Here is a 19,303-nt window from a genome sequence, read left to right on the forward strand (position 1 = left end):
CTCCTTTTACATTATACTCCTCTACGTCCGCTACGTTCTCAAAACTCAGGCAATTTGATAATACCTAGAATATCAAAATCAACTGCGGGCGGCAGATCCTTTTCCTATTTGGCGCCTAAACTCTGGAATAACCTACCTAACATTGTTCGGGAGGCAGACACACTCTTGCAGTTTAAATCTAGATTAAAGACCCATCTCTTTAACCTGGCATACACATAACATACTAATATGCTTTTAATATCCAAATCCGTTAAAGGATTTTTAGGCTGCATTAATTAGGTAAACTGGAACCGGAACACTTCACATAACACCGTACTTTCTACATCATTAGAAGAATGGCATCTATGCTAATATTTGTCTGTTTCTCTCTTGTTCCGAGGTCACCGTGGCCACCAGATCCAGTCTGTTTCCAGATCAGAGGGTCACTCCAGTCACCCGGATCCAGTACGTATCCAGACCAGATGGTGGATCAGCACCTAGAAAGGACCTCTACATCCCTGAAAGACAGCGGAGACCAGGACAACTAGAGCCCCAGATACAGGTCCCCTGTAAAGACTAGAGATGTTCCGATACCCTTTTTCTCTTCCCGATACCGATTCCGATACCTGGGCTCAGGGTATCGGCCGATACCGAGTACTGATCCGATACCTGGGTGTATATCTGTATATACAGCTGTATATACTACTAGCCCTGTGTAAATTGCTAGAATTTTTTTATGGTGTGCTTCAGACAGATCCCTCAATAAAACATGAACAAATACATGGTGAACTACTGTATTTATTACAGTATTTTTATTATCTAACATGAATTTGACAGTATTATTTATTTTCTTATGCAAAAAAGAACTTCAAATGCAGCCAAAAATCTAACACCGCAAACTAAAAAAGGTATTTAAGTTTTACAATATAACTGTATAAAAAAACTGCAACAAATAAGTCTAGGAATATAAAAAAAGATCTATTAATCAGATAATCTCTAACAAGTAAAAAACAAGTAAAAAACAAGCAACCATCTAGGCATAATTATTATTATTATAGAGATGTATTATTATTACTGTAGGCTACAACAGTAGCTTTATATATTGTCAATTTACTCATGTAAACCAAACATTTATTTTAATGGGCTGCCATGAAGATCTTTGAGTGTCTGTGTTTATGATATGACAGTATTCTCAAATGAAACGGTAAATTCTCATGAAGTGACGGTTTATGCGTTCGTGTCCTCATGACACACAGCAGAGACTACAAAACAGCGAGCTCTCGCGCATCTGTGCCAGTCACCCAAAGAGATGTAGATTTTGCGGGAGTAATATTTAAATAGTATTTTGCAGTTTAATATTCACAGACACTAGTATATATTCGGCTACTGTCTGGAGCCCTGCGTTTTGACTTACACGGAAGCGACTGAACGCAGTTGCCGGTACTGAATATACTCGAGAGTCTGTAACTACCGGTACTACAGAGACATACTGCTAACCACTGATCTATAATATAGAAGCGGCTTCACTGTCTTTTGGCAGTTTAGAATGTGATGAGTGATCCAGTCATATATAGATAAGGGCTGCTAACGCGTTTTCATTTCTTCTTCGCTGCTCTAAACAGGGGTTGCTTGTGGCAACACAGCACAACTTCCTGTGTTTTCAATGCATTTTGAGCAGCGAAGAAGAACCGTGCAGCGGTTAGGCAAAGCTTGCGGTCATAACTAGGTCTTTTTTAAGAAAATGGTATCGGATCGGTATATGGGTTCATGTACTCGCCGATGCCGATGCCAGAATTTGTTGTGGTATCGGAGATATTTCCGATACTAGTATCGGAATCGGAACAACTCTAGTAAAGACCTTGTCTCAGAGGAGCACCAGGACAAGACCACAGGAAACAGATGATTCTTCTGCACAATCTGACTTTGCTGCAGCCTGGAATTGAACTATTGGTTTCGTCTGGTCAGAGGAGAACTGGCCCCCCAACTGAGCCTGGTTTCTCCCAAGGTTTTTTTCTCCATTCTGTCACTGATGGAGTTTCGGTTCCTTGCCGCTGTCGCCTCTGGCTTGCTTAGTTGGGGTCACTTCATCTACAGCGATATCATTGACTTGATTGCAAATTAAAACAGACACTATTTCAACTGAACAGAGATTACATAACTGAATTCAATGATGAACTGCCTTTAACTATCATTTTGCATTATTGAGACACTGTTTTCCAAATGAATGTTGTTCAGTGCTTTGGCGCAATGTATTTTGTTTAAAGCACTATATAAATAAAGGTGATTGATATATTTTTATTATTTTTACTGAAGTGATCAGGCTGCCTTGCTGTTACTTATTTCCAAGAGTGATCATTTTAATTTGTCTCAGTGTATATCACCAAAATTAGACCATAGAAGAACATAAAGGCATGGATCCATCCTGCCTTGTCTCAGTGGTTTAGGATGGTGGTGTAATGGCGTGGGGGATATCTTCTTGGCACACTTTATGCCCCTTAGTACAAATTGAGTATTTTCTAAATGCAACTGTCTACCTGAGAATTGTTGCTGACCATGTCCATCCCTTTATTGTACCCATCCTCTGAGAGCTACTTCCAGCAGACAATGTCATAAAGTTCAAATAATCTCAGATTGGTTTCTTGAACATGGCAAGGAGTTTAATTTACTCAAATGGCCTCCACAGTCACCAGATCTCAATATCAGTATAGACCAAAATCTCTGAGGAATGTTTCCAACACTGTGTTGAATCTATGCCACAAAGAAAGTTCACAAATGCAAAGTCCAACCCAGTACTAGCAAGGTGTACCTAAAAAAGTGGCCAGTGCGTAAGCAAATGGGAAAAAAAATCATCTTGAGTCAAGGACTGAAATAACCCTCTCACACTTCGCACCAAAATGACAATGTGAATCAATGCAGCCAAATGGCTTTAAAATTTTGCGTGCATCTGACAATGAAGGTGAGTCAATACTTCTGATGGGCTTTGAACATTAACTTTTGACCTACACCTTAAAAATGTCCAAAAAACATGGACCTCACTTTAAGAAATAAGGCAGATTATTGCAAGTCTTTTTGGAGTAAGCTCGATTAAAGTGTGTCCAACTGAAATTACATGGCTAAGCAGGGAATCTAACAACAAAGATCATGCAGTATTGGGAGATACGAAAGCAATGCAGACACAGTAATCACTTCAATAGATTCAAACAGACGGCAGACAAATTTCAGAGCTTAATACACAATGGGTGTATTAAGATGGGGAAAAAGATGCGCAATGAACACCATAACCACACAACAAATAACTAACAGGGATGATAAAACAACAGCAGCAGGAGCATAAATAAAGCCAGTAAACAATATAATAATACTAATCCTATAACACTATCTTTATCATTTTTATGCCACATGCATGCAGCAATGGGTTATGTTCAAATGGGATGGCAGCTGACTATTTACTGAACACTACAATATATACTGTATAATACAGTTTGTACAAGTTTATAAAAATAATAAATATATAAAATGGTAATGCTATGCAATGATAAACTTTTTTTTTAAAATGCTCCTGCCACATTACCAAAATGTTTATCACATGATCAGATCATGTCTTGTTTGTATTTGATCTACTATGTCCATTTATCATCTTGTCAATATAATATTTAGAGTTTTATCTAATTTTTAATGAATGAATGAACGAATGAATAAATTAACAAATAAATGAACAAACAAATGGATCTGATCAAATTAATTACCATATAGTGGAGTCCCACAAGGCTCAATTCTTACACCGCTCTTGTTTAGCCTGTATATGCTTCCACAAGTCAAATAATAAGAAAGAACCAAATTGCCAGAATTTTCTTCACTTACACAAGGAAAAAACTGAAGTCATTAAATTTGGAAACAAAGATGAAGTTCAAGGTTATTTCATACCTTGACTCTAGGGGTCTAACAGCTAAAAATCAAGTCCCAAATCTTGGTGTGACTCTGGAGACAGACCTTAGTTTCAGTATTCATGTGAAAGCAGTAGCTAAATCAGCAAGCTATCATCCAAAAACATTACAATAATTAGATGTTTTGTTTTCAGACTTCGAGAAACTTGTTCATGTCTTTAATCACCAGCAGGGTTGACTATTGTAATGATCTCCTCACCGGCCTTCCCTAAGAAGACCATTAGACAGCTGCAGCTCATCCAGAACGCTGCTGCCAGAATTCTGACTAGAACCAGAAAATTTGAGCATATCACAGCAGTCCTCACGCTGGCTTCCAGTTACATTTAGGATTGATTTTAAAGTACTTTTACTCATTTATAAATCACTCAATGGCCTAGGACCAAAATACATAGCAGATATGTTCACTGAATATAAACCTAACAGACCACTCAGATCATTATGATCGAATCAGTTAAAAATACCAAGGGTTCACACAAAACAAGTGGAGCCTACTTTTGGTTATTATGCTGCCCGCAGTAGGAATCAGCTTCCAGAAGAGATCAGATGTGCTAAAACATTAATCACATTTAAATGCAGACTCAAATCTCATTTATTTAGCTGTGCATTTATTGAGTGAGCACTGTGCAGTGTCTGAACTGATTGCACAATATTTTATGTATAATCATTTTCTATTATTTATTGTTTTAAATTCATTTTAAAACTTTTAAATCAATTTCTAAATCATTTTCAATGTTTTTAAATTCCTTTTTTTTTTTTTTTGTCTTTTTCATGTAAAGCACTTTGAAAAACCATTGTGTATAAAATGTGCTAAACTTGCCTTGCATTGCCATGGAAAACCTGCATAATGCACACAGTTTTCATACTGCATTTAGGACGATTATAACAACAGTGGGTAGAAAATTGTTAGTCTATGATGTGTTTGTACTATAAATACTTTAAAATATAAATACTTTTTTTATAATTTACTAGGGAATGCGAGTGAAAAAAAATACTGATATCTGCTTTGGTTTCAAGTGAAAACTGCGCAAGGAAGTAGTCATCAATTGCTGAATTAAGGTCAAATAATTTTTCTTTGCATGCAAAAAGATGAGATTACATATGGAAAATGTTCAACATTTTGTCTTTTGTTTGGACAATGATTTTACACTGTGTGGTTATGTGTGTCAAATCAGGCTTCCTCATTAGGCCTCAGCAGGCCATTCCTAAACCACACTGTCAACAGAAAGCCACAGTTTACAACTCATAATCAAGATTTATCAAAGCTGACACTTTGTGGTCAAAGAATACCACCTCTTGCATTTGCCTCTATGATATATTGAGTGAGGCTGAACTGTGTCAGGTGGAATTTATGCTTTAGCTCAAACCACAGAATGAAAAGCAGTGTCTCAAGTGCCATATGATCCTAAATAATGAATGTTTCTATTTCTGATTTTTTTTTTGAACCAGTGGGAATTAGCAATGAGTGCAATTGTTCTTCCTATAAACTCACCCAGAAGTCTATTATCTCACTGTACTGTAAGATTTCCGTTCAGCTTGAGAGAAAAACAGCGTTAGCAGATTCCACCACTCAAGCACAGGCTATTCTCCTCTCTCTTTGTAGAAGTCTTCCTTTGTTTCTTTACACCTTCTCAGTGTCTCGAATGTTCTCTGTCCACTGACTGACATATTACCAATTACTTTTTTCTAAACTGCACAGTTGAGTAGAACTGGAAACACCTAGCTGCAAAAATTCCAAATCAATTCTTATCACAGGAAACTCTTATTCATTGCTGTTAATGTTGTCATACATATATATACACACACATATATATATTAAAATCTTTAAAAACTGCATCTCTTTGCTTACCCTACAGCTGTTTCTAATTTCAAAGGCTCTGCCTTCCAGATGTCATATTTTTTGGCTACATAATGTCATGATCTAGTGAGAGAGCACCATGGAAAAACTGGGTCTGTGTCCAAATGCAGGTGAAACTTCTCTTTAATTAACAAAAAAGAACAACAAGGACAAACAAAACAGGTTCAGGTACAGCAACACAGTGCATGCATCCAAAACATTAAACAATTAATTCAGCCGGACATAGTGGTGAGTGCGAATAGAATATGTACTCTCTGAAAATGGGGAACAGCTGAGGGTGAGTGTAATGAGAGAAATAGTGAACAGGTGTATCAAGTGCGGGGGATTAGTGTAATGAGTGGCCAGGTGTATGGAGTTTGGGGAATGGAGTCCAGGAGGACTGGAGATAGCGACCTCTGGTGGAAAGAGGGAGAAATGCAGGGTCTGGACTCATGACAGAACCCCCTCTGCAAGAAACTGCTTCCAGACGTTCCCAAGCAACCGACTAAGGGGACTCCAGATTAAGGGCAGAGTAGGTGGAGGGATGGGGGGCCAGGTCCGTGTGCTGGAGGGAGACCTGGGGACTGAGGCAGAGCCAGAGGTGTGGGGACCCAGGGCAGAACCAGCAGAGCTGCCATCTTGAAACAGGTAATGGTTGGGGAACCGTGAGTGGACAACGCAGCCTAAGGCTAGGCAATATGGCCATTAAAAAAAAAAAAAAATCCCTGATTTTTCACAAGAAAATCTGATTTACGTTTAAATCAACCCTGCCCCTCTCCCCAAAATCAATATTCAGATGACTAAGAAATTGTTCAAAACTCGTTCTTTATCATTTACCAGTGAAATGTATAACTGAGACAAGATGATAAAATAAAAATAAAAATATATTACCTTAATGCTGGAAAGCATTTTCTTTTTTTTATGCTAGCCCATCATGTATCTAACCATCCAGAGTCAGAGTTATGGACCTAGGACAGAGCAAGTGTAAATATATTTTCAGTCAATATTTCCATCTTGTAATGCTGATGGTTTAGGTTATTTATTTAAACATAAATTATTTAAATATAAATTATTTATAAATAGAGCAGACACTGTCTAATTTTATCTACACCGGACAAAAGAGATGTCGTGCCACACCCCGCTGCACTAAACATCTGTCTAAACTTTATGAATCCACACTTCAGTAGCAAGTCGTCTGAATGTAGTGTCAGTACATTTTTCATGAATAGAACGAGGCATCAATTTACTGATGGGGATCGAGTTGCATATTGTCTTTTGTTGGATCACGCCACTCGTGCCTGGTGTAGACCTTGAGTGAGATTTTTAATGTGTTATGTTATAGCCCTGCTTGTTTTTAATGTTTTTATGAAATATCTGTATTGACTGCATGATCATATCATCATAATATTTACTGCCATGCAAGCCACAAAAGTAAAGCTTGGCGAGTTGCGCAACGAGTAGGTTATTTTTTCGCAAGTGTGCTTGTGCTGTCGTGGACTTCTTTTTGGAAGGCGAAACATTTATTTCATTTGGCAACATGTCTCTATGGTAAACACGCGAGGGGAGGGTTGTTAAAAAGAAAACAAATTTTCATTCAAACAAATCGATGTAAACTATACATTCGAGTTAATCGATAAAATCGATTTATCGCCCAGCCCTACGCCGCCTCTGGAGCTTTGTGAGCGGACACTATAAGCGGACAAAGTGTTCACGATGCTGCTGACGTATGATTCTGCTGACGTGTTTTCTGGTGCCCCCAATAACAAAGATAACATGTCAGCCGTGTCACTTCAGTGTTGTGGACACACTCACAACAGAGGTCACATGGACTACTCTGGTGTTTTTATTACCTTTCTGGACATGGACAGTATACCGTACATACATTTTCAATGGAGGTTCAGAAAGCTCTCGGACTAAATCTAAAATATCTTAAACTGTGTTCTGAAGATGAACAGAGGTATTAAGGGATTGGAACATGAGGGTGAGTCATTAATGACATAATTTTTGGGTGAACTAACCCTTTAAAGGCTCTTTAAACTTGCTGTGGCTTCTAAAGTATGCGTGTGCATAGGCAACTTAATTTGCACATTATCATTTAAGGAAATTACTGTGCAGATCAATCCCACAAAGTGATTTATCCATACATCTCAATTACAAAAGATTAAAATCAGCCATGCAGGATGGAAGCACTATTGGTGTGCTGAAGTTACTGACAGCACATAGAAAGAAAGCAATTTTAGAAGAAAGTACAAAGATGAATTAAGATGTATTATTGGATTCATATTCAAAAGATTGAAATGGGGTTGCTTTTGACCCATAGCAGTAGTAGACTGCCATTTACAAACATGCAGATACATTCTCAGCGCCTGGTACTGGGTTAAAATGCACATCCTTCCCCAGGTGAGTTAGTCTCCAGAGACTTTTCATCTTGCTGATGTTTTCCAGGCTTCTCGTCTCTTGAAAATGACAAAAAGCATCCCTTTGTGAGGATGAATTTATTTGTTTAAATCATTTTGGTGCCTTTTTCCACACACTTGAACTGAACTATGTTGTTTAAAATTCCATCCCAGGATGTTATGTGTCCTGTAATTTAAACACTTTTTCTTTACCTCTAATAAAAAGCCATCAATTTGGAAGTGTAATTTAGAGTTGGTTATGGGTTTTTAATGCAGGGGAAACAAATTCCTGCTTCCAGGCGAACCACCTATGCATTGTTTCATAATTAATAAGCTAATAAAGACACAAGAGAAAACTAAAGCTTCTGCTGAACTCTCAGAGGCAATTAGCACCTCTGTAAGCCTGCAACTTCACAGGATCCTCCTGAATAACGATTTCTCCCACCCAAAGGATTTCATCAACCTCTGTGTGGCGAAAAAAGCATGGAATTTTTTCAGCTGTTGTTTAACATTCAGTGGAGCCTGAAATGAAACATGGTGTAGACCTGTAAATCCTGAAGTGGTATATATTGCTGCTTGTTTTTAAACACCAGCAATATGCATCACAAAATAAAATCTGTTTTGCTGTTAAAGCAAGGAATAAGGGATAAGACAATCACAACACAACAATGATGAATGCCTGATTGGAGATCAGGGGCTAATGAGCTGCAAAAGCCACAAAAAGTGCTATAAAATTACCATAATAATAGGCAGGGCCGTACCCACCATTGAGGTCACGAGGTCTGGACCTCTGTATTTTTCCAATAACAGAAGTTGTAAAATAATAACTTTATATTAATTCTGCTTTGGTGCTGCAAGGATAAAAAGCCAAGATAACAGAACTTCTCATCTGAGATGCTTTAGCATTACGGGTGTGTGATATATTGTCTGCGATATTATTGCTATTGTTGTAAAAGTGAATTTTTCAGAATAAATCAGGTTTATTGACTCCATAAAATAGAATGTTTTTACAGTTGGAGATCTATGCAGATTTTATAGAGATCTGAAAGAGATCTGCATCGACCATTAAAGGCAGGGCAGGTGATTTGGTTTAAAAAAAAAAAATTGTTATGCTGGTAGAAAGTCTCTTCACATTCTAAAAGTAATCACTAAGTTAAGTGCAGGACTATAAAATGGTCGTTCAGAGACTTATGTATTAGACACCATACAGTCTGTTTTTGCTCTATTTCGCCAACAAAATCATTCCCAGCACAGTCACAGTGCTGTTTTGCATCTCTGAGCAACATGACAGATCATTCCTGAATGAATCAACTGTTTAAATGATTCTGTTCAATCGTTAACAGACTCAATCATTAACAGCGTATAGCACAAACTATTAACGGTTCATTCCCCCTGCTTGTGCACACCTATAAGCCTGCTATATTCATAAATGCAGTTTTTTGAGCCTGCAAGGTGGGAATGTCCAGTGGAAACAAAATGAACTGCAACACAATAAGATGGTCTGTAAGTGCTGTAATTGTTTGTGTTATCACTCTGCTTACAGAAGGTTGTGACAGACCCAAATCATCACTATTGCATTGTTGCATTTTCCCACTTGCCAAATATCGTAATGTAGTGATTACTTTAATTTCTGCGCTATGTCGGAGATGTTAGCACGTCTCTAATAAGATCAGTCACAAACATGATCCCTGCATGATCTAATCTATAGCGTCTTACTAACTCACTGTCATCCATTGTCTGCAACACATTTCTTCTGCCTCTTCGTCTTTCTGCCATTTTCTCCTCTGCTAAAGAAACTCTTAAGCCTCTTAAAAGTCCTCGTCTGTGCTACTAACAAGTTTGACCTTAAGACTTATTTTAAGAGTTAAGATGCTTTCTGAATTACTTTTTTCCTTACTAGGATTTTTTCTTTAACTTTAAGGGTTACGGCCACATTTCTAAGAATTTTCTTAGAATTTTGTCACTATGAGCTACTTTTTGCATTAAGATTCTTTATGAATACGGGCCCAGGAATCTCGATTTTGGGACCTCGCCATTTACAAAAAGCTGGATATGGCTCTGATAATAGGTTAACTAAAGCAATATCACATTGATTAGAATATAGTTAAGAAAAAAAAAAAAAAAAAAAAAAAAAAAAAAGTTAAAATGGAGTAATTTCCATTTTGGACACAATATTTGCTATTTATTTATTCTTGCTCCACCAATGACAATGCTTCAAAACAAATCCAAATTCATGAATGAATGACTGTTTTTAAACAAATCGTTTGAGTGAATAGTTTAATGAGTTATTCATAAGGACGTTCACTTTTTTGTTTCTTTTTTGAATCAGTGTTTATGAATAAATCACTAAAGTTATAGATTTAATTACTCCATATTAAGACTTGTTTCATTCTTAAATGAATCAGTTCAGTGTACAGTTTAAAGAATGTTTTAATGACTGGCTCATAAAGATGATCACTTTTTTTTTAACTAAAAATGACTTAATCTAAAATAAATCAATGTGGTAAGAATAGCAAGGGCTGGAGAATGCTAGCAATTCAAGACAATATCTAGGGAATTAGAGTGTTATCGTCATATCAAACAAGCACAAAACAACCATAGGAATGTGAGGAAACAATTCATATTCTAAATTGTGTGCTTTGAGATTCAAAGAATTTCACATGGACAGATGAAATATTGATTTAAACTCTAGAGCTGCAGTAGTTTTGCTTTATGTAACATCATTCAGTTTACCCAGCTCATGCTCTAACTAACAGAACTTTGTGTTAAAATATGGCCACATTTTCTTTCTGTTTCTCTATGAAATGTACTTTATCAAAGAACTAACTGGTGTGTGTGTGCGTGTGTGTGTGTGGGGGCATGTTTTTGTGACATATCAGGACACAACTCGGTATAATGACATGGGTATGACACAGGTATTACAAGGAGAGGGTGACTTATGAGGACATAACCCATGTCCCCATTATTCAAAACGCTTATAAACATACAGAATTAGGTTTTTTGAGAAAGTAAAAATGCACAAAGTTTCCTGTGAGGGTTAGTGGTAGGGTTGGTGAAGGGCGATAGAATATACAGTTTCTACAGTATAAAAACCATTACACCTATGTGATGTCCCCACTTTTCACAAAAACAAACATGTGTGTGTGTGTGTGTTTGTGTGCGCGCGTGTTGTTTGCAGTACTGTGTTTGTTTGTGCTTGTGTTCAGGCCAGCAGATCACCACTTGAGACTCTGGCCTACATCTGAAACCTGAAATAGCCTTTAACCTATAACATTTTACATAACATTTATCTATTTTATCTTAAAATTCTAACTTTTTTTTTAATCTTGTTTTTATCTTATAAAGTCATGATTCTGAACTGAGGGGGGGGTTGTAGTTTCTTTTTAGATATAATCTCGGAATAAAAAAAAAAAGACAACATTTTGAAATATAAACTCAAAATTACCTTTAATTATTTTATTTCATTGCTTTCTTAGACTGCAACTTTTACATTTTGAGTTGTCTCAAATGCAGCATGATTTCACACATGCTTCAGGACATGGTAACTCAGAGGCATTCCCAAAGCGTTTCTGATCCAGCGCCAGTTTCCTGAATTTGGATAGAAATATAAGAAAAAATAAATAAAAGATATTTTAGTATATTTTAAAGACTGTATTGTCCTAATGAGCACTAAAATGTAAAACACTCTTATCACTTTAGATACATTTAATCATAAAATGCAAGATATATATCTTATGGCATAAAGCTGACTCTTTCTTTATGGAAAGGCTCCCAGAATCTGCATGACTGAGCAAGCAGTTTTTTTTTTTTTTTTTTGCAAAATGCATTATTGCATCATTTTTTGTCTTTGGACTTTCTAATTCTGTTTATCAAACCTGCAAGCGTGGCAGCATTGCACTGCTCATCACTTTTGGCCACGTTTGCAGGTAAGCACTTTAGGGCATTTGATTTACTGCTATGGTGTGCTTAAAAGGCAGGAGACTGTAGCTGTAAACCTTGAAGAAAGATGGACAGCAAACACGATTTTCCAAGTGATTTTCTCACCCCTGTGACTTTTCCCTCTGTGCTGTAAAAATCTGCAACTCAAATATGAAGAAATAATCGAAAGAAAGATTGGGAGAGTCATGTTTGCACAAAGCTGACCTTTGACCTCAATACTATTGGCTTGTTTAATAATGTACTTTCAAACAATATTAAAAAACTTTTTATAAAGAGTTATTTTCTTTCCTAAAATACATGCAATTTAAGGCCTTTGAGGTTTAACATAAATTACCTTCAACATTCCAACCAGCAAAAGACATCTCCAAAATTCTGCGTGACTGTTTGCTTAATTTCTCTTCTAGATAAAAGCGTGTTTCTTATTATAATGTACTTATATGTTATGATATGATAATATGTTGTTACTAGATTCTAATTGCAGTTGTAAAAATAAGTTAATGCATGTAAAAGCAATTCTTTTTGATTGATTAATTGATTGATTTCACACTTTATACCAAATGTTATCTTTTGAATGTCACATATATTGAACTGTCAGGCCTGTATAGACTTGTGTACTTGTGCATTCCTGTTGCTCAGTGGTAGAGCATTCTATTAGCAGTGCAAAAGATCATGGGCCCAATTCCCAGGGAACACACATACGGATTAAAACAAATATAATAATAATTAAAATCAATAAATAAATAATAATAATGTATAGCCTGAATGCACTGTAAGTCACTTTGGATAAAAGTGTCTGCTAAATGCATAAATGTAAATGTTCTAACAAAGTGCTAGCCAGAGTTTGAATCTTAGTATGTGGTTCTTCCCGATCCGGTCTTAATAAAGACAAAAATGTTACAACTATAGCATTCTTGCAATGGGTTTAAACATTACAACTTAAGCAACTCAAAAGTTGGACAACTAGGAAATGTTGACCTCAAAACTGAAGAGAGGTGTAAGCTTTGATGTTACACATGTTAATCATCCACATAGACTAAAGTAGAGCGATTAAATGTGCCTGTTGAGTCCTGCATGGTTTTAATCAAGCCTTTCTTGCTTATTTACTTTGCTTACATAACACCTTACATTCATCAACTTTACATGTCTAAAGTAGGTCAGCCTTCGCTTCCCGAGTCACCACCATAATGGTGAGTCAATGCATTTACAAACAATTTCTCTGAACACATTTAAGTCTCATAAAACAGGTTTACATGCATGCAAGGTCAAAAAAAGTTTTCTCAGAAAACTTAAAATTTTTACCTCATTTCTAAATGATTCATGGCTCTGGATTAATCTACCGTGTAAACCACATGACAGAAACGAAACGCCTATTGCCATGTCAGTATAACAGCCCTGGAGCCTTCTCAATAGAAAAGATTGTATGATTCTAGCTTACCAACTAGAGCTGGAGTCTGATGAAACGGTTGAAGTGGTTAATTAATAAGAGACTGATTCACAAGCACGACAGGAGCAGGACATTTCTCAGGGATAAGTGTAAAGTGTTGAAAAGTTTCTAGTAATTATGAGATGTGATAAAAGGAATTTACTTTTTACAGCGTGGGATGTGAAATGATGTTAACCACACAGTTAAACTTTACTGTGTTTGTGGGCAGGCAAGTTGTTGACCAAAGACGTGTGGGTGGGCATTATGCAAATGTGTTACTTTGTGACATAGAGCCATTACAGAATAAGATTCAAATTCCTGATAACTCATTTCGGTGATTGCGAGTCGACTTTTTTTTTTTTTTTTGACAGATAATAACTTTATCTATTGTGCACTGTCGGCTTCACAACTATGCAGATAGTGTATGTTCACATAAACTTATGTTACATTCCATAATCCAAAATTACATTTCCTCCATTGAAAGTTTATGCCGTCACATCAAAAAAATACAAAATTTAATTCACTTGTTAATTGTGATTTACCTGTGCATACAAGATTGGGTAGGGTTAACTGGTTCAAATTTAACAATGCAAGACTACTTAGTCTAAACCTAAAATACGAGTCAATACAGAATTGAAAAGTATTATTCATGTCATTCCACTGATGTTTACCGTTCAAACCCCATGGAGAGTAGTAGATTAGTTCCATCACATACTTGAGAGATTTTGAAGGAGTATTTTCTGAAAGGCTAACACTCTCCGATCTATCGGTAAAACCTGGCTCACTAAGTACTGCACCTCAGGAGGATTGCCTTTAAAAAGCTAAAGTAGGAATATCTATTTAGGGCAGTTAAAACCACTGATCCATTTTTACTCTATCTCGTTCTCTCCTGTTGGTCACAAGAAATCTTTTCCAACTCCACACTCTGGCTATTAAACTGTTTACTTTTGTGTTAAGGGAGTTATTGCATAAGTCACTGAGCAGTTATTAGTGTCGGTGATTACAGGTGCATCTCAATAAATTAGAATGTTGTTGAAAAGTTCATTTCAGTATTTCAACTCAAATTGTGAAACTTGTGTATTGAATAAATTCAATGCACACAGACTGAATTAGATTAAGTCTCTGGTTCTTTTAATTGTGATGATTTTGGCTCACATTTAACAAAAACCCACCAATTCAATATCTTAATAAATTAGAATACGTCATGAAACCAATAAAAACACTTTAAACAATACTGTACATGTACTCAATACTTGGTAGGGGTTTATTTTGCTTTAATTCCTGTCTCAGTTTGGCGTGGCATGGAGGTGTTCAGTTTGTAGCACTGCTGAGGTGGTATGGAAGCCCAGGTTTCTTTGACAGTGGCCTTCAGCTCATCTGCATTTTTTTGTCTCTTGTTTCTCATTTTCCTCTTGACAATAACCCATAGATTCTCCATGGGGTTAAGGTCTGGTGAGTTTGCTGGCCAGTCAAGCACACCAACACCATGGTCATTAAACCAGCTTTTGGTGCTTTTGGCAGTGTGGGCAGCAAATCCTGCTGGAAAATAAATCAGCCTCTTCAAAAAGCTTGTCAGCAGAAGGAAGCATGAAGTATTAAAAAAATTATTGGTAAACGGGTGCAGTGACTGGTTTTCAGAAAACACAATGGACCGACACCAGCAGATGACGTCGCACCTCTAATCATCACAGACTGTGGAAACTTAACACTGGACTTGGGCTATGATCTTCTCCACCCAAAAAAAAAATATGTTTTATTCAATATTTGGTTCTATGTTTTTAGAGATGTGAGCTGCAGAATGTCAGTGGCCATTCAGCACTCATGAACCCGCTGAGATCAGTCTCACATCAGAAAGGTTTTCTGGAATTTGCTGCTGGCTCTGATGTCTCTATAGAGTCTCTGTCTGTGCATGACATGGCCTTTTATTCATATCCAAACTAAGAATATGTAAACATTATGGAGCACTAAATGCTGTCATGTAGTGTATATGCTTCATTCATACTCAAAGCCAAAGGGCACTTTCACGCAGAAAGTCTAAAACGGACTCAAGAAGTAATAACTTATGTCATGCCCGGAAATCCCTAATTTGAACAAAATAATCCGGCTATCATTTTAGCTAAGCTGAATAAAAATGTAAAGCCAATTTACTTTACATGCACAATTGTGCCAATATATGTTTTGTGTGTTTTTCAAGTCAACTCCAGGTAATAAAGTACGAAAATAAAGCTAGTAATATAGCATTTATTACAGTGGCCTATAGAAATTATAAAATGTTCTGCCTTATTCTGTATATAATCTGATTAATGAGCTATCATTCATCTTACATTTAGTGTTTGTTATGTTTGTTGCCAGATAGTAATTTTTGGTAGTGATAACCCTCCACATGGTTTACTTTGTGTTTGTTTGTGTGTGTGTGTTTGAATGTCCAAATAAATTTACTTTGCAATTTATCCAGATAGGGAAAGCATTTTCTGGGGAATAAAAAAAATTCTAGGGAATATATAAAAATACTAAATTATATATCCAGTAAACTTAGATATCTGTAGTTGCATACGTAATATTAAAGGAAAAAATATTTTGCAAGTAAAACTGACTCCAATATGATGAATAAACCTAAATAACAAGTAGATAAAAACTGCAATAAAATTGTGGACTCAGTGTGAAGCTGTCATTTCAAACAAACAGTCTTTCAGCAGGCCCTAAAATATGCAGAATCTTTGAAAGCACATCTATATCCCATCATATTGAATATGTCTGATGGAAATCATGGATGGCACACTAATTCCTCATGCCTCTGTGACATTTACTCATTTAAGAGAAAACTATTCAGCATCCAGCATTGCTTCACAGTTTATGCATCACACAACATGACTAATAAATCACTAACAAACTTTGTTTGATTATGTGGGCAGATCTTTTCACATTTAAAAACATAATTGACTTGGCGATGTTAGTAATTATAGGGCTGGGACTTGTTTGACAACTGCGTATTCAGGCTTAAAACATTAAGACTCAAATTTTGTGCTGCTAAAAATAAGAGCTTGAGGACTTGCATGCATGCATGCATCTGCCTACATGCTCTATTATGCTCATGTCATGAATTTAACTTCAAATTGATGAGCCCAAACTCAGGGGCTCGTCCATCAAGTTCTGTGTCCACCAATTCCAGATAATTAAAAGTCAGTATTAAAAGAGAGAGGAAAAAATAGAGAAAGAGAGAATGGAGGAGGAACAGGCTTCCATAACTGCCTAAAATAGAGACAGCAACTGTATTGTTTCTTGTATAAAAGTTCTTGTATAAAATGCACTTATGGTGAGTCCCAATGTTTGATACAGAGTACAGTACAGTACAGAGTGGAGCTGCTTCATTGCTGACAAATGATAAAAGACATTTGTAGGTAAATATCTAATTCGGTCTTATGAAGAATCCCATTACTATTTCTGTGTGAGAAACCACTGCAAATGATTGAGCTGTCCAAATGAATCACAAAGAAATTCAAACCTTTTTGCTTACACCAATCAAAAGTGTGACCGATCTGCAGATCTGTCATTGCTCATTTTGATTGTAAACGGCAAAAAGAAAATCCACATGGCCTGATTGCTGAAATGTAATAAGGTAAAGGGTTCTTAGGCTAGTATATAATCATCTCCACTGTGAGACAAGGATTCATCAGTCATTTTTTACTGGAGCACAGTTGGAATTTTCAGTGACGGTTTCTTCAGGTTACATCACCAGGTAGCAAGTGACAAGTCATTTTGAGTGAGTCACTGAACCATTCATTCATCCAATTCATTAAAAAAAACACTGACTCCTTCAGTAATGAAACAACAAGTTGCTGTATTAATTAGTAAAGAGTTTGAATCATTCACTCAACAGATTTGTTTATTAACTTATTCATTCAGGAGTGAAACCTTGCTACTGTGTTGCATGGAGGCAGAGTGGTTACCGCCCCTTTTAAACACTGCACTCATTATCTTCCATATGTATTTACACAGCATGATGGTAAGGTTGTACAAATCTTTGAATTAACAACTAATTTTAATATCTTCCTGATCTTCTTGTTGTGATATCTTCCTCGAACATTAGAATGCACATGACAACTTTCATTAAATCCACTTCACCAGCTAATTACTCTTCAACAGTTATGCCAATTAAAAAAAATTCTAAAAATGGCTGCACACTTGTTTCCTCTGATGTGTAAAGTATAGAGTAGGAGATAAACAACATGTGACAAGAGTAGTATGTCTGAATTGACTTTATTTATAAAACCGAAGCTAAAAAGTACACTGATAACCTACTACGGTACATCAGAGATTCTAAAGTGCACATCCATGGACACTTTATTACAGATTCACAAAGTAACAGGCTATATTGCTTTAAAAAAAAATGCAACAGTAAATACTGTACAACATCAGACCATTGCTCTCATAGTAGAACTTTGTGTGGCAGGGGATTTGAGATATGAGAACCAGGAAAAGCTTTCATATATCAGAGGAAATGTCTCTCTGAGATGGGGACAGCATGCTGAGGACTACCGAGCTAAACCATTCTTCACAGCTCACCAATAACTCTGTCAAATATCAGACTGTCCTTTCCACAACCCTGTTCAGACTGAAACACATCCACTAAGCCTTTAGTTTATGTTTTACTGTTATTATTCAAGCTATATTATAGTTTTGTCAATGCAGTTTGACTTACTTCAACTAATGAGCAAAGAAGTGCACTTGGAAAAACTCTTTGGCCTTGCTTTTATGTACCCTCTCTGACAAAAAATTGTGTCGCCTATACAAGTTGTAGGAACAACAAATAATAACTTGACTTCTAGTTGATCATTTTTAGAATCAGAAGTGTCTGATGTGAAAGGCAAAGGCCTCTAGATTACGCTTATTTCACCAAAATAAAATCTTATCATGCCTTTATTTTTAAATTATTTAATTAAGACAGAAAGGTCAGACTTTGCTTAGACAATGGTCTTTTCACATCTTTAAAGGATTCATCCAATCACAGATTAGAGTGTCACCTGTGTAAAATACTGTAGTTAACACATTCCCAGGTGTGTAGAAGAACCCCAGCACACCCAATCTTCATCTGAAATGCATCCTGGTCACCAGAAACCCCTGTATCTACAAGAACAATTTGTCGAATTCCCTCCGAATTAGTGCTCAGAAATCAGCATTAAACAGAAGACAACTAAAAATTTGTGTTGCATTTGCCAGGGCGCACAGCTTGCAGGAAGGATTGACTGTGGAAAAGTGGCAGAAGGTTGATTTTTCTGATGAATCATCTATTGAACTGCATCCCAGTCATAGCAAATACTGCAGAACACCTATTGGAACCTGCATGGACCCAAGATTCACACAGAAAACAGTCAAGTTCAGAGGAGGAAAAATGATGGTTTGGGGTTACATTCAGTATGGGGGCATGCAAGAGATCTGCAGAGTGGATGGCAACATCAACAGCCTGAGGTATCAAGACATTTTTGCTGGCCATTACATTCCAAACCACAAGAGAGGGCAAATTCTTCAGCAGGATGGCGCTCCTTCTCGTACTTCAGCCTCCACATCAAAGTTCTTTAAAGCAAAGAAGGTCAAGGTGCTCCAGAATTGGCCAGTCCAGTCACCAGACATGAACATTATCGAACATGTCTGGGGTAAGATGAAGGAGGAGGCATTGAAGATGAAACCAAAGAATCTTGATGTACTCAGAGTCCTGCAAGAATGCTTCTTTGCCATTCCAGATGACTTTATTAATAAGTTATTTAAGTCATCGCCAAGACGTATGGATGCA

The sequence above is a fragment of the Carassius auratus genome, chromosome 34 (assembly GCF_003368295.1).
Source record: "Carassius auratus strain Wakin chromosome 34, ASM336829v1, whole genome shotgun sequence".
Taxonomy (NCBI): Eukaryota; Metazoa; Chordata; class Actinopteri; order Cypriniformes; family Cyprinidae; genus Carassius; species Carassius auratus.